This window comes from Anser anser, assembly GCF_964211835.1.
Source record: "Anser anser genome assembly, chromosome: 10".
Lineage (NCBI taxonomy): Eukaryota > Metazoa > Chordata > Aves > Anseriformes > Anatidae > Anser > Anser anser.
The window spans coordinates 25623339-25637000 of record NC_139730.1 but is presented as its reverse complement, the minus strand read 5'-3'; the positions used below and the strand labels follow the sequence as shown (position 1 = coordinate 25637000).

The 13662-nt window shown below is 38.7% G+C and overlaps 1 pseudogene across 1 annotated transcript; it reads right to left on the bottom strand.

Moving 5' to 3' along the window:
* Positions 1 to 2945: 2945 nt before the first annotated feature.
* LOC310904797 (ubiquitin carboxyl-terminal hydrolase 42-like) lies at positions 2946 to 13333 on the bottom strand (annotated as a pseudogene). Its single transcript has 15 exons — positions 13105 to 13333; positions 12197 to 12397; positions 11000 to 11110; positions 10737 to 10839; positions 10506 to 10573; positions 10279 to 10349; positions 9662 to 9744; positions 8318 to 8429; positions 7817 to 7957; positions 7523 to 7623; positions 6921 to 7062; positions 5533 to 6241; positions 5074 to 5162; positions 3645 to 4745; positions 2946 to 3144 (listed from the first exon to the last, which is right to left on the bottom strand). The product of its transcript is annotated as a ubiquitin carboxyl-terminal hydrolase 42-like (transcript).
* Positions 13334 to 13662: the final 329 nt, after the last annotated feature.

Here is a 13662-nt window from a genome sequence, read left to right as displayed (position 1 = left end):
TTTGCCAGCACAACCTTTTACCCTGTTAGAAATGATGTTGACTTCTACCTTCATGTAGCATACATAGTGTCCTGTGCGACAGTTGATTCCATGATGCACCAGCACCGCATATAAGGCGTAGAGGAGTGGTTCTCCACTTGACTGAGACATGTAGGCTCGGAGGTCCAAATACTCAGGATATTTTACCTCCTAAAGAGAGACCAAGAAGATAGAAAAATTATATCAGAGTACTTCGCGGACTAGCCAGAGAAAAACACTTCCAAAAAACAGAGACTGGAATTATATGAATATATTTCTTGATTCACTAAAAATAAGTCTTCCCATAAGCAATGTTTAATACTAGAAGTTGCAGACAACTGTTTCCTGATGAATTAGCCTTCTCAGAGGAAAGTATATGCTTCTTGTCAAGCAGGGACTTTACTGATATTAAGAGAAAAATGAAAAAAAGAGAAAATGAAAATAAAAGCAGACCATTTCTCTATATTCTTAAGGTATATTCTTAATATACCTTGTTGATCTTTCCACCTGTGAAATCTGCAAATCTTTTCAGTGATATTGTGAGAACGTTGGAAGAACGGTGTATGGTAAATCTCTTGGATGCAGGAACCATCTTTTTACACCTTAAAAACAAGCAGAGACAAGTGTTTGAAAGCATCTTCTTTTTCGCCCCCAAAACAAACTCCTTTTAATGTCTCACGCATGCTTATGCTATTTGAATGATATTTACTTGCATCATGTGTTTGGTTTTTTCTTTTCATAAACCCATGCACTGCATGTCACGTTTGTTAATACAGAGAAGAAGGTAAGTTTTACCAACAACTCAGAGCACAGCGGGAACAGGAATCTCTCACGAAAGCATATTACCAGGGAGTTATAAAATATAAACAAAAAATAGTAAAAATGAGTTATATATAAGACTAATAACAGTTATCAGCAATGGAAAAAGTACCGTACATGTGCAAGGCCTTTCCTTTTAAGCTCACAAAAAGACAGAAAATTCTGGCTTTAAGTGTGACTGAACCGATCACACCTCAAAGAGCACGTTAAGGAAGGACCATGCAATTCAGATGTGAGGTGCTATTACAGTTCTTTCTCTTCCTCAGACATCACTTATGAGAATCCTGAATACGCTGCATGTTGCTTTCTAGGATCCGCAGGCTAAGACGAACCTGGGATTAAATTGCTTTAATAACCTATTGGACGCTCTTGATTCGACACCTTAATTTCCTTAGTATCCAACAACAAGAAGTGGATACTGCATTTTTCATTTAGAGGGGTCAGGCATGAATCCTACAGAACTGAGCCGGGCACTCTGTGCTTTTCTGAGGGGATGTTTGACTAACAGCTTGTTTTGCCAAACCATCTTATGCAAATGTTCAATTGTTTCTCACATACGTAGAAACATCTTACATATTGATCAGCACAGAGAGCGCCTGGACTCAACAGGCTTTCCCTGTGCACGGGTTAGGCTTAAGGGAGCTCATTTCGGACATTAGTCCACATCGACAGGTTTCACAGTTCAAGAGCTGTGCAAGACGCTGTTTAGTGAGCCAGCACAGGCTGCTAACATTCATTACCACAGAGCCAGCTCACATGCCCTGACACTCAATCTAACTTTGTTTCACAGTGAACGCTAGGACCTGCAGCAACCTGCTGCTGCCTTCCACTCCAAATCATTCTCCACAGCTCCTTGCTTCAGCTCACCACTACTTACTGGGCATGTCTTTTCACTTCTGCCAATATGAATATTTCAGCATGCAGCTACACGCCTAGGAAGCTTGACAAGCCATGGTGCAGACAATGCTACGAGAAAAGTCCAATATCAGCTAATAGCCACTCTTCTTAGATTTCCAAAACAGATGTAACGTTTTCAAGTTTGGGATTATTTCCGTGCACCAGTTGCTTAAACAAAATGAAGCAACAACAACAACAACGAAGCTGCGTCTCCTTATTTCTAAATGAAGTTAAAGGATAACTTATGCTCTAAGTCATGCAATACATAAAACTAATATCTAGCATTAAGACATAATTAGTTAATAATCTCACTCGCTACATTTGTAGCAATTCTCTCCATCCAGCTCTTCAGGTTTCACAAATAGTTCTAGAGCTCTGGTAACAGATGAAACCGCCTAGAGGAGCGAGAGAGAAGAGCGTAAAGTCACTGTAAATTCAAAATTCCAGAGACGCACTAGGAGTTTATAAGAGAACCTGACTAATACATACTTAAGCGATCTACTATGAGCACTGTCAAGAAGGAGGCAGAAAGAGCATGCTCAGCGTTTACCTCACCTGGAAGTCATTTTACTTTGAAACAAATCATTTTCCAGTAACGCAGACAGCATCTATAGTGTGCTTTGTCATCAATACTGGCAACAAATCCAGCAGTCTAACAATTAGATGTATATTGAGGTAGAACAACAAAGAAGTTTTGACAGTATCATAATTTGTGCAGACATAAAATTCTTTCCGCTTAAACCCAATGCAAATTTGGAGACTCTTTACATGGCTTCCATCAGCGCATTCCTCTATATTCTTAAACCTATAATAGCAGGGAAAAAAAGAAAAAGACAAAAAAAAAAAACAAAAAGGAGAAAAAAAGCAGGATTTTTACATAGTACATATTTTTACATATTACATAGTTTACATATCCCTCCACATGCTGTTCTGAATAATAGCCAAAATATTCATAGCCACTGTATTTGTTCTCCCCACACAGCTGAAAAAACAACATTTGAAACATATTTTTCAAAACATATTTTAATATCCAGCAGACTGTTCAGTCATCAAGCATTTAAAGACTGTTTTAGATAATCTCTAGATTAATCTAAAAGGAATCCCATAAACATGCTGCAGCCGCTTACCTTTAATATACTCGCTGGATGCGATGTTTCTTCCTTTCACCTGCACTGGAAGGCTTCCCTTCCTTGTGAGGTTGTTTACTGCCCTCACTTCTGCATTGCTCTCATAAAGAGCCATCTGGAGGATGGGATTCTTCCTTCTTCTCCCGGGTTTTCTTCTGGAAACGAGGATCTAAGTGTTCCAAGAAGCCTTTCACTTTCCTGATGTTTCTCCTTTTTCTTCTTTTTGTTACGCTTGCGATTGGCATTGTCAAAGTGGAGCGCAGAGAAATACAAATCATAAAGTCTGAAAGAAACATGCAAGTTAAAAAGAGAAAAAAAGATGTGGCACTTGTTGCATACAGGAAACTTTATTTATTTTACCACAGGCGATGATTTGCCGCATGTCAGCTATTTTGTGGTACTTTGTGCACATGTAACTTCCTTTAGATGCAGCAAACTTAAGCCCTCAGATTGAAGGACCATAGGTCCTGGTTGGTACACAGATCATTAACAATGGTTAGCTCTGGAATATGTGCAAGTAAAAAAAAAAAAATATTTTAACCTAATCCAGAATGGTGTGCAGATGTGATTCGAACTACGTGGTCCAAAGCTAGTGCTCTGACACAATTCAGCAATACCTTTCCTGTCTTCACTGATCAACCTAATGATCCCCAGTCATGATCCCCAGCCAGATTATGCTATCTAAATAACTCAGAAACTATGAAAAAAAAAAAACAAAACATGAGAAGCACCCAGAAAAGAATTAGGAAAAAAAATGCTGATTAGGCTGGAATCCCTGCTTACTTGGAATCCTTCTCTCCCTGTTTATCTTCAGACTTCTTTTTCTTCTAGAACTTCTTATATTTTTTCATGTTTTCACCACCTAAAATCTCCTTTTCTACCTTTCTGCGTTGCCTTTCTATTTCACTTTCACTACCTTCTGCACGAGTATATTGTCTTTTTCTGTTTCCTTCTTTTGCCTTTTTCTGGCGACAGTTCTCCAAATGAGCTGACACAGGTGGAAGTGCATGTCTCTCACGCGAATGTTTTCCAGAATGTTGCTGAGCTACTGAGCAACGATGTGAGTCTGCTCTGGGTGTGCTAAAGTGATGTACATCTTCCTCTTGCAAGAGGGAACCGTGAGGCCATCTGCTTTTGTAATGATAACGCTTATGTGACCTGCTGGAGTAAGTCTGAGTCAATTTGTCAAAGTCTTTATCACCGTGAGAGAACTTTCTCTCTCTACTGTCTCCTGCTGCATGAGGTGAATAGTAATCCTTGTAATAGCTACATTTTTCCCATTTCCGTGGTTCATCTTGATAGTATCTTTCTCTGCTCCAACTTCTTTCCCCTTTGGAATGGTAATATCTAGCGCTATCTTGTTCTGATCTTCCTCTGCTTCGAGATCTGTACTTTGAATATTTTACTGGTCTTCTGCCATTATCAGGGCTGTTCCTTTCACTATGGGAAGATCTGTACCTGCTTCCCTCCCAATACTCCTGCTTGTGACGCTTTTGCTTAACAACTTCCACACTCCGAGAGCACCTTCTCTTGCTGGAATGACCATCTTTTTGACTCTCCTTCTCTTCAGTAGGAGAATGTTCCCTCTTTCTCTGGTAACGCTCTTTGTCAGATTTTTTAGTCTCGTCCTTTGTATCTTGGCATCTATCTGTAACAGCTAAGGAGGAAAGGTTTTTAGAACTACATTCACTGTCAGACTTTAGAGGGGAAGTTTGCCGCAATTTCTCACCAGTCTCAGAAGACTCTTTGATGTAGAAAACATTTTCTTCTGAAATCAGTTCATGTTCTTTTGATCTTCTTGGTTTCTCCTTGTCTCCACGGTCATCACATTGGTACTGTTCAAGGTATTCATCATTCTCAGTAGATTTCGGAGGTCCCGGGACACTGCACAAAATAAAAACACGTTTCCGTCTCCCTCCACCTGCTGCTCTGAGAAAAAAGGGGTGGGGGCGACGGGGGAACAGCCAATGTTTCTCCAGATAATGGAGAAAAATGGAAAAACATTCTATGAAGAAACACAAGTTCTCCGCGAGGCACCAGCCTGCATCAGAGTGCTATGCACAGTGTCGATCATTAGTTCTGTTCGCAACACTGGCCATACAGTACGGAATTCTACTGATTTAAATCCTTCCATTAAATAGTATTAGTAGACAGATAAAACCGCAATGAACTTCCATAAAATCTTGTCTTAATCAGACTGTGCTCATTTTACCTTCTTTCCTCTGACAAGCTGTTCAGCTGGCTGGCCGTGAGGGATTCCATGATGACTTCTCGAGGGACTGGAGGCATAGCTCCAGGCATCTGCAACTAAAACGCACAAGTCAGCAGACAGAAAAAATACCATTTGTGCTGAGGACTAGTCTTCTCAGAATTTCTACATTAAATGCTAAGCAAGATCGCTTTGTGTTGTATGCATTATCTACACTTCAAAGATAACGCCAACTCACCTCCCAAAATCTACTTTATGAAACTTAAGAATTTTTATCTCAGCTCAGCTTAAGCTGACAAGTTCTAATGTCAGCTCAGCTCTGCAAATTCTAATGGCATAATATCACAAAGGGTTACGATCAAATTTGTGCTGTGTTTTCTCAGCATTTCGCCTGAATTAGGAACATGATAAACACTCCCGAATACATCGTGGGTGACAAATTCTCGATGGAGCAAACTACTATGTTTCAAGCAATCCGTTTGTTTTAGAAAAGAACATCTCACAAGGTTTAACAGGTTCAACTTGGCAAGTGGAATCATCAAGTTTCAGTCCGTTTTCTTTAGATTCATGAACTAAACTAATAGCACCATTCAGTGAATCAGTGTTTGGCAGCTCATGCTGGGATCTTCCTTCATCAGCATTCTGACAGGAAGAATGGGAATTCTGCGATGTACGGACTACCTTTCCAACCAAAATTCCACATTGCATTGCAATTCCTTTTAAATAAGCCCTTTGACTCCTCCTCAGATTTTCCTGAAGATTCTGCACCGTAAGGGACTGTGTTATCAGAGCTGAGTTTAGGATTTCCATTCACCTTTGGCTCCACAAAAATTTCAGCAGAAACTCTTTTTTTTTTTTTTTGTATTTGTATTTGCTTCATTTGCTTTACCGAATTTGTGATTGTGGATGAAGGAACAGCCTTGTAGAGATCTTCATCCTCCACAGCACTGCTAAGACAGTCAGGCTGTGACACAGTCTGACGAGCAGGCAATTTATTGTGAATACTGATGGTGATCTTCTGGTTTTTTGACGTATCAGTAATTGAAGGCCTGGTAATCGCCTGTTCTTGAACACAGGCCATTGGTGGTGCTGAAGATGGCCTTTTTAGGGTGACACCAGTGGTATTTGCATCCTCTTTTATGGATCCATTTCCATTTAAACGACTTGAATTCTGTATTTAAAAAGAAGAAATTGCAAGACGGGTTAATGCAAACACTCCATTTAACATTTTTAAACATGTCATTCTCCTACTAAGTATTTCTACAAATGGTCTTAACACCTAAAAAGCAAAAAACACTGCCCTTAAAAGATAAATGCAAGTCCCATAAGTGTATTTAATTCCTGCTTTTGGTTTACTGCATATTGATATCAAATTAACATCATTTTTGAAAACCATCCAAACAACTTAACATTGCCTAAAGCTATTCCCAAATATATTTAGTTTCCCCTTTAAACATACCCCAAAAAGCCTGGAATAATTGTTCTGGTGCTCAGGAATAAGACAATTTGGTTTCCCTGTCTTAGCTAAAGTGACGTCGATAGGAAAAACAAGTCCTCTTTTAAATGATTCGAGGATTAGTACACTCTACTTAAATTGTCAAAGAGCGTAGCTCTCTGTGCTTTACAAAGCTGTCTAGGAGGTATAAACAATGGAGTCGCATGGCTGCGCAATTCAGCAGTAACCACTGTTTGAATGACTCTGGCTGTAGCATGAGGGCTGTGAAGACAGCTGCAGCGTGGGAAGGAAAACAAAACAAAGATGCCAAAAACCAAACAAAAAACCCCACACCAAACCCCAAACCCACTGTCCGTTTGGTGCCATTATCTGCCCTCCCGCTTCCCTAAATTACCTTAATCATATGAGGAGGAAGTCGTGGTCCCAGAAATCCAGCCTGCTTACTGTTAGCCCCCCGCTGACCAGGGGGGAATGAACAGGGATAAGACGGTGCTGCTAAGTAAAAAGCACGTTCTCCGAGCGTCAAATCATAGCGCCTTCAGAAAAGAGCAGTGATCTCAGTTTAGTTTTTCTTTCGGCCTACTCTTGGATTAAATCCCATCCTATAATTTTATAGGAACAGTTCATACGATATGGAAGCCTTCTCTACAGAAGACTTAGCCAAGACTACAAACTGAAAAGTAGGTAACAGTCTTCCTACTATGACTATCACTTTCAGAGCAATAATTCATTCTTACACCACAGATGGCCTTCATTTCTCTCCTTCTCTAAATTAGCCAGCTACAGATAACACATATACAGCAATTTACACAAGTGCTGCAGTTTAAGGCCAAGCAACAAAAGATAATAAATGACAGAGAATTTCAGGTTAGACAGAACTGAATTAGAGAAATAATCATCTTTTCCTGGGAGAGAAAGAAAAACACTTGCAAAAAGAAAAGTATCAATAACAGGAGAGTAAATCTCTTCTGAACACATTTGAATACTTGTTATTACCTGATATAAAAAAGTAAGTAAGCTTGCTGACCAAGAACTCTTTTAATGTCAGTACGGACTACTTTTGCATCATTCATCTGATACCAAAGTCCATTACCAGCCTGCAAATAAAGACAACGATATCTTTAGATGAATTGCATGTTTTCCAAATGAAATCACAGATAGCAATAAAATACACACGTGTCAAATAAACATATAATGAAATCTTTTTCCCTAGAAACAGTACTACTAGTAACACTTGAACTGGTTTGCCAGCACAACCTTTACCCTGTTAGAAATGATGTCGACTTCTACCTTTATGTAGCATACATAGTGTCCTGAGCGACAGTTGATACCATGATGCACCAGCACCGCATATAAGGCATAGAGGAGTGGTTCTCCACTTGATTGAGACATGTAGGCTCGGAGGTCCAAATACTCAGGATATTTTACTTCCTAAAGAGAGACCAAGAAGATAGAAAAATTATATCAGAGTACTTCGCGGACTAGCCAGAGAAAAACACTTCCAAAAAACAGAGACTGGAATTATATGAATATATCTCTTGATTCACTAAAAATAAGTCTTCCCATAAGCGACGTTTAATACTAGAAGTTGCAGACAACTGTTTTCTGATGAATTAGCCTTCTCAGAGGAAAGTATATGCTTCTTGTCAAGCAGGAACTTTACTGATATTAAGAGAAAGAATAAGCCGTAGTCGTTAGTCTACAATTATTGTCTGAAAATATTAACAACTTTCAGCTTTGGGGGATGTCCCATTACATGATGACAAAGTTGCATTACAGCGGGAAATATACCTTGTTGATCTTTCCACCTGTGAAATCTGCAAATCTTTTCAGTGATATTGTGAGAACGTTGGAAGAACGGTGTATGGTAAATCTCTTGGATGCAGGAACCATCTTTTTACACCTTAAAAACAAGCAGAGACAAGTGTTTGAAAGCATCATCTTTTTTGCCCCCAAAACAAACTCGTTTTAATGTCTCATGCATGCTTATGCTATTTGAATGATATTTACTTGCATCATATGTTTGGTTTTTTCTTTTCATAAACCCATGCACTGCATGTCACGTTTGTTAATACAGAGAAGAAGGTAAGTTTTACCAACAACTCAGAGCATAGCGGGAACAGGAATCTCTCACGAAAGCGTATTACCAGGGAGTTATAAAATATAAACAAAAAATAGTAAAAATGAGTTATATATAAGACTAATAACAGTTATCAGCAATGGAAAAAGTACTGTACATGTGCAAGGCCTTTCCTTTTAAGCTCACAAAAAGACGGAAAATTCTGGCTTTAAGTGTGACTGAACCGATCACACCTCAAAGAGCACATTAAGGAAGGACCATGCAATTCAGATGTGAGGTGCTATTACAGTTCTTTCTCTTCCTCAGACATCACTTATGAGAATCCTGAATACGCTGCATGTTGCTTTCTAGGATCCGCAGGCCAAGACGAACCTGGGATTAAATTGCTTTAATAACCTATTGGACGCTCTTGATTCGACACCCTAATTTCCTTAGTATCCAACAACAAGAAGTGGATACTGCATTTTTCATTTAGAGGGGTCAGGCATGAATTCTACAGAACTGAGCCGGGCACTCTGTGCTTTTCTGAGGGGATGTTTGACTAACAGCTTGTTTTGCCAAACCATCTTATGCAAATGTTCAATTGTTTCTCACATACGTAGAAACATCTTACATATTGATCAGCACAGAGAGCGCCTGAACTCAACAGGCTTTCCCTGTGCACGGGTTAGGCTTAAGGGAGCTCATTTCGGACATTAGTCCACATCGACAGGTTTCACAGTTCAAGAGCTGTGCAAGACGCTGTTTAGTGAGCCAGCACAGGCTGCTAACATTCATTACCACAGAGCCAGCTCACACGCCCTGACACTCAATCTAACTTTGTTTCACAGTGAACGCTAGGACCTGTAGGAACCTGCTGCTGCCTTCCACTCCAAATCATTCTCCATAGCTCCTTGCTTCAGCTCACCACTACTAGAAAATGAAGCAACAACAACAACAACAACAAAGCTGCGTCTCCTTATTTCTAAATGAAGTTAAAGGATAACTTACGCTCTAAGTCATGTAATATATAAAACTAATATCTAGTATTAAGACATAATTAGTAATAATCTTACTCGCTACATTTATAGCAATTCTCTCCATCCAGCTCTTCAGGTTTCACAAATAGTTCTAGAGCTCTGGTAACAGATGAAACCGCCTAGAGGAGCGAGAGAGAAGAGCGTAAAGTCACTGTAAATTCAAAATTCCAGAGACGCACTAGGAGTTTATAAGAGAACCTGACTAACACATACTTAAGCGATCTACTATGAGCACTGTCAAGAAGGAGGCAGAAAGAGCATGCTCAGCGTTTACCTCACCTGGAAGTCATTCTACTTTGAAACAAATCATTTTCCAGTAACGCAGACAGCATCTATAGTGTGCTTTGTCATCAATACTGGCAACAAATCCAACAGTCTAACAATTAGACGTATATTGAGGTAGAACAACAAAGAAGTGTGACAGTATTATACTTTGCGCAGCAATAAAATTCTTTCCCCTTAAACCCAATGCAGACGTGGAGACTATTTACAGGGGTTCCACAGAAGGACAAAGTCCAATCCACTTTCTAACCACCACCAAGCTCTTATATTTTAACATTGTACGTGGTTTGGTTTTTTAAGTTAAACAAGTTTAATTTAGAAAGTTATACATGTACTTAAACATCATGAATTATATTTACAAAACCTCCTACCTTTACATCCAAAGTGATATCAAGAAATGCCTCATACGTATCCGAAACTGCTTTGCAATTCAAGCACTTCACTGGAAGCAAAATATAAATGCTTAACAACACGTGAAGGAGACTAACTGTCCACATTCAAGTTGTCGATAGATACTACTTCAGACAAACTACAGACTGCTTTACTACCGACAAAAGACACAGATCAGTTCTAAGGACAGGAATATTTTTAAAAGTACCTCTTGATCTTAGAAATCCTCCAAATATTTGATGAATGATGGTGGTAGCTTGAGAAGATCTGTCCAATCTGGAAATAAATTATAATCAGACCTCAGAAGATTTAAGGCACACAGTTAACTCTTCAAAGAGTTTTATGAAAACCAAGGATGACCTAGACTTTCAGTTTTGATAGTAAATAAAGGCCTAAAAGGTGCTAGAGAACGTATAAAAGTGAATTTGTTTATGCTTACTTGGTGCTTCCATTCAAGCACGCTTCCTGCATAGCATCAACAGTATAGCGCAAGAACTCGTGTGCGTCTTCTTGACTGCCAAAACGGAAATGTTGTCCTATTCCTAAATAAGAAGATGATAGTATTCACCTCATTTAAAAATGAAGTAATTCTCCTGTTTCTAAAATCTCTCTTCTTTACAGTGTTAAAACCATTTATACACATCAAATAATTATTTGAAGATTACAAGATGCTGAAAAAGAAACACATCTGAAGCCACTTACGACTGAGATTATTGATAACACGCGTAGGCTCGATGGCATCAACAGTGCAACGCAGGGCCTGGTTAATGTGAGTCTCCATCGTGCACATCATGCAAAAATCTTGTTCACGACCTGAAGAGTGAAAGAAGAAAGCATCCCAGTCTAGCGAAACAGACATAACTACAAACAAACATATAAGTAACATTTAAACTATAGATACAATATCCACTCTCCTTGTCCCAACAGTCTCCTAACATTTCATTTCACACAACTTTATAGAATAAAAATATCCATTAAGCCTGTATTCAAGTGCATTTTGTGATGAGAAATCTAAAAGACTACTGCAAAGTCACGTTTGTAAAGGCTGACAGGAATGTGAACTCCACAGGTTGCAAAATGTATGAGGAAAGAATATTTGACCTTGATGATACAGCATTAAGAGAACGTGGGTTATTTTCAGCACAGTGCTGTCAGGTGAGCTTCATGATACAGAGCTACGAGTCCTTTGGGAAAAAGGAAAAATTACAGTAATGTATGTAATAGTACTTCTGCCCTCCTTTTTTCAACAGGATTCTCAACTGAAACGATTTCTATATACAGGAAGAAAACAGTTAAATTTCTAGGTATCGATACAAAGATACCAGCCTAAAAAGCATACAGGTTTAGTACAACATTTACTTTATAGTACAACATTTTATTTAGGACAAAATCAGTCTAGATTTTAATACAGTCCCACAAAAAAATCTAGTCGTGTTCATAACAGCTCATATTGCTTTCTAGGTTTTTTTTTTTTTTTTTTTTTTTTAATTGGTTCAACAACGAACAGACCATTTATTGTAGTGCATTATGGAACCTCGGCTGTGCAGACTAAAGACCTATGATGCCAACATCCTAAATTTTATTGCCTTTCTAGCAGCAGGAAGCCCAAATAGCCCAAATGCCAAATGTTCATTAAATGCATTACTGTCCAATGCACTTCATTATTCCCATGAAGCAAGAAAAGATCCTTTTAAAAAAACAAACAAACAAACAAACAAAAAAAACACATGGTGCATTAAACGCACTCCATATGCTATTCCGAGCCCACTGCTAATACAATGCTCAAAGCCAGCGTCTACAGGTAAAATCAGGCAAGTAAGTTTGTCTCACAGAATCACTGCTGTTCTTTCACCTTCACAGCTATCCAACAGATTTAAAATACTGTTAGAAAGTACTCACATGACTGGCTGTGCTCAAGAGAAAGCATGTAATTGGCAAGTGGGGGGGTGTAGGTCAAACACTGTAGAGTAGCATTAAGAAAACACGTGTTGCCAAGATTGTACAGGCCAACTCCAACACTTTGTGTTTCTTGCCAATCCATACGTATCTTCTCAGGTGGAAAAAGAATCCTTTGTGGCGGAGCAATTCCATCATTAACAACTGCAAGAAAGTTATATTTAAAAAGAGATTTTGTTTGTTTGTTTCTAAGAAAGGTATTAAGTATATATAGGTATAGTGAATATATAAAGTATATATAGGCATAGTAAAAATACTATTCTGCGGGAGCACCTAGAGGAACTAGCTACAATCCAAAACAGAAAAACTTATTGCAGACACCTTTAATACCGCCATCTTCAAATTGGCTGGTCAACACAACGTTTTGGGAAAAAAAAGTTTAGTCAACCATTTTAATTTCTTCCTTATTATATGCTTTTTTCCTTATTATAACTTCAACCACAAACTTAGACTTGAAATTATATGGTAATAAATGCAAGGACAATGTAAAAACAAATAACTAGGAATGACGGTACCCCTACAAATATCAGATCTTTTCCTGAGCAATCTTAACATTCAAAAACCTGTGAATAATGGAACCTGTGAATAGCAACAATCAAACACTTTTCTTTGCAAAACAGAAAAGATATGGATGAATCAGTGCATTACAAAATGCTCCCCACATTTCTCTGTCGACTGTAAATATATCAAAATTAATTTCTGTAACGTCAGTCACTTCAGTTGCCTTAGGAGAATCGCTTTGGAAGTCTTTATTCACAGTAGTCCCGTTCTCTATCAGTGCAACAAGCAAGAACTACCACTTTCTACTTTTGTTTTGAAGAAAACGGAGGCAGGATAAAGCGCACACTTACTTAGATCTCTTTGGGCAAAAGGCTTAGATTTTTCAGAGGATCTACAATAAATAGCACCTCCACATCCTTGGGCCACAGAGACTTGGCTTGAATCTTCTGCAGGTGGTATCCGGCCCCAGTTTGCGGTGCGTGACATCAGTTTTTTAGTACTCGGTTTCTTGGATTTGCCAGACCGCCTTGAAGATGGCTTTTTAGACTTTGAAGATTTGGGCTTGTTAACTATGGTCATTGTTCTCATCTGCGACAGAGACAAATGTTCTGGCTGACGTAAGAATACCAAGAAGCATTCCAAGAAGAAAAGAGTAGTAGAAGTCCTGTCACTTAATCTCAAAGAAACGGCCTTGAAGAACTAACTTGCTGGTATGAATGATTTAAAAGGAATCCCCAAACTAAACACACAAAGGAAAAATTTCCATCAAAACTCTATCAGTATTACTTTTAGCTTCTGCAGAACTAGTGGCTGATGCCATTTCTTTCACTTTCGTAGGATTTTAATCCATTACAACTCTGGAGTCTTTTTAATATAAAAATGCAAATGACATTCTCTGAGGGGAATCA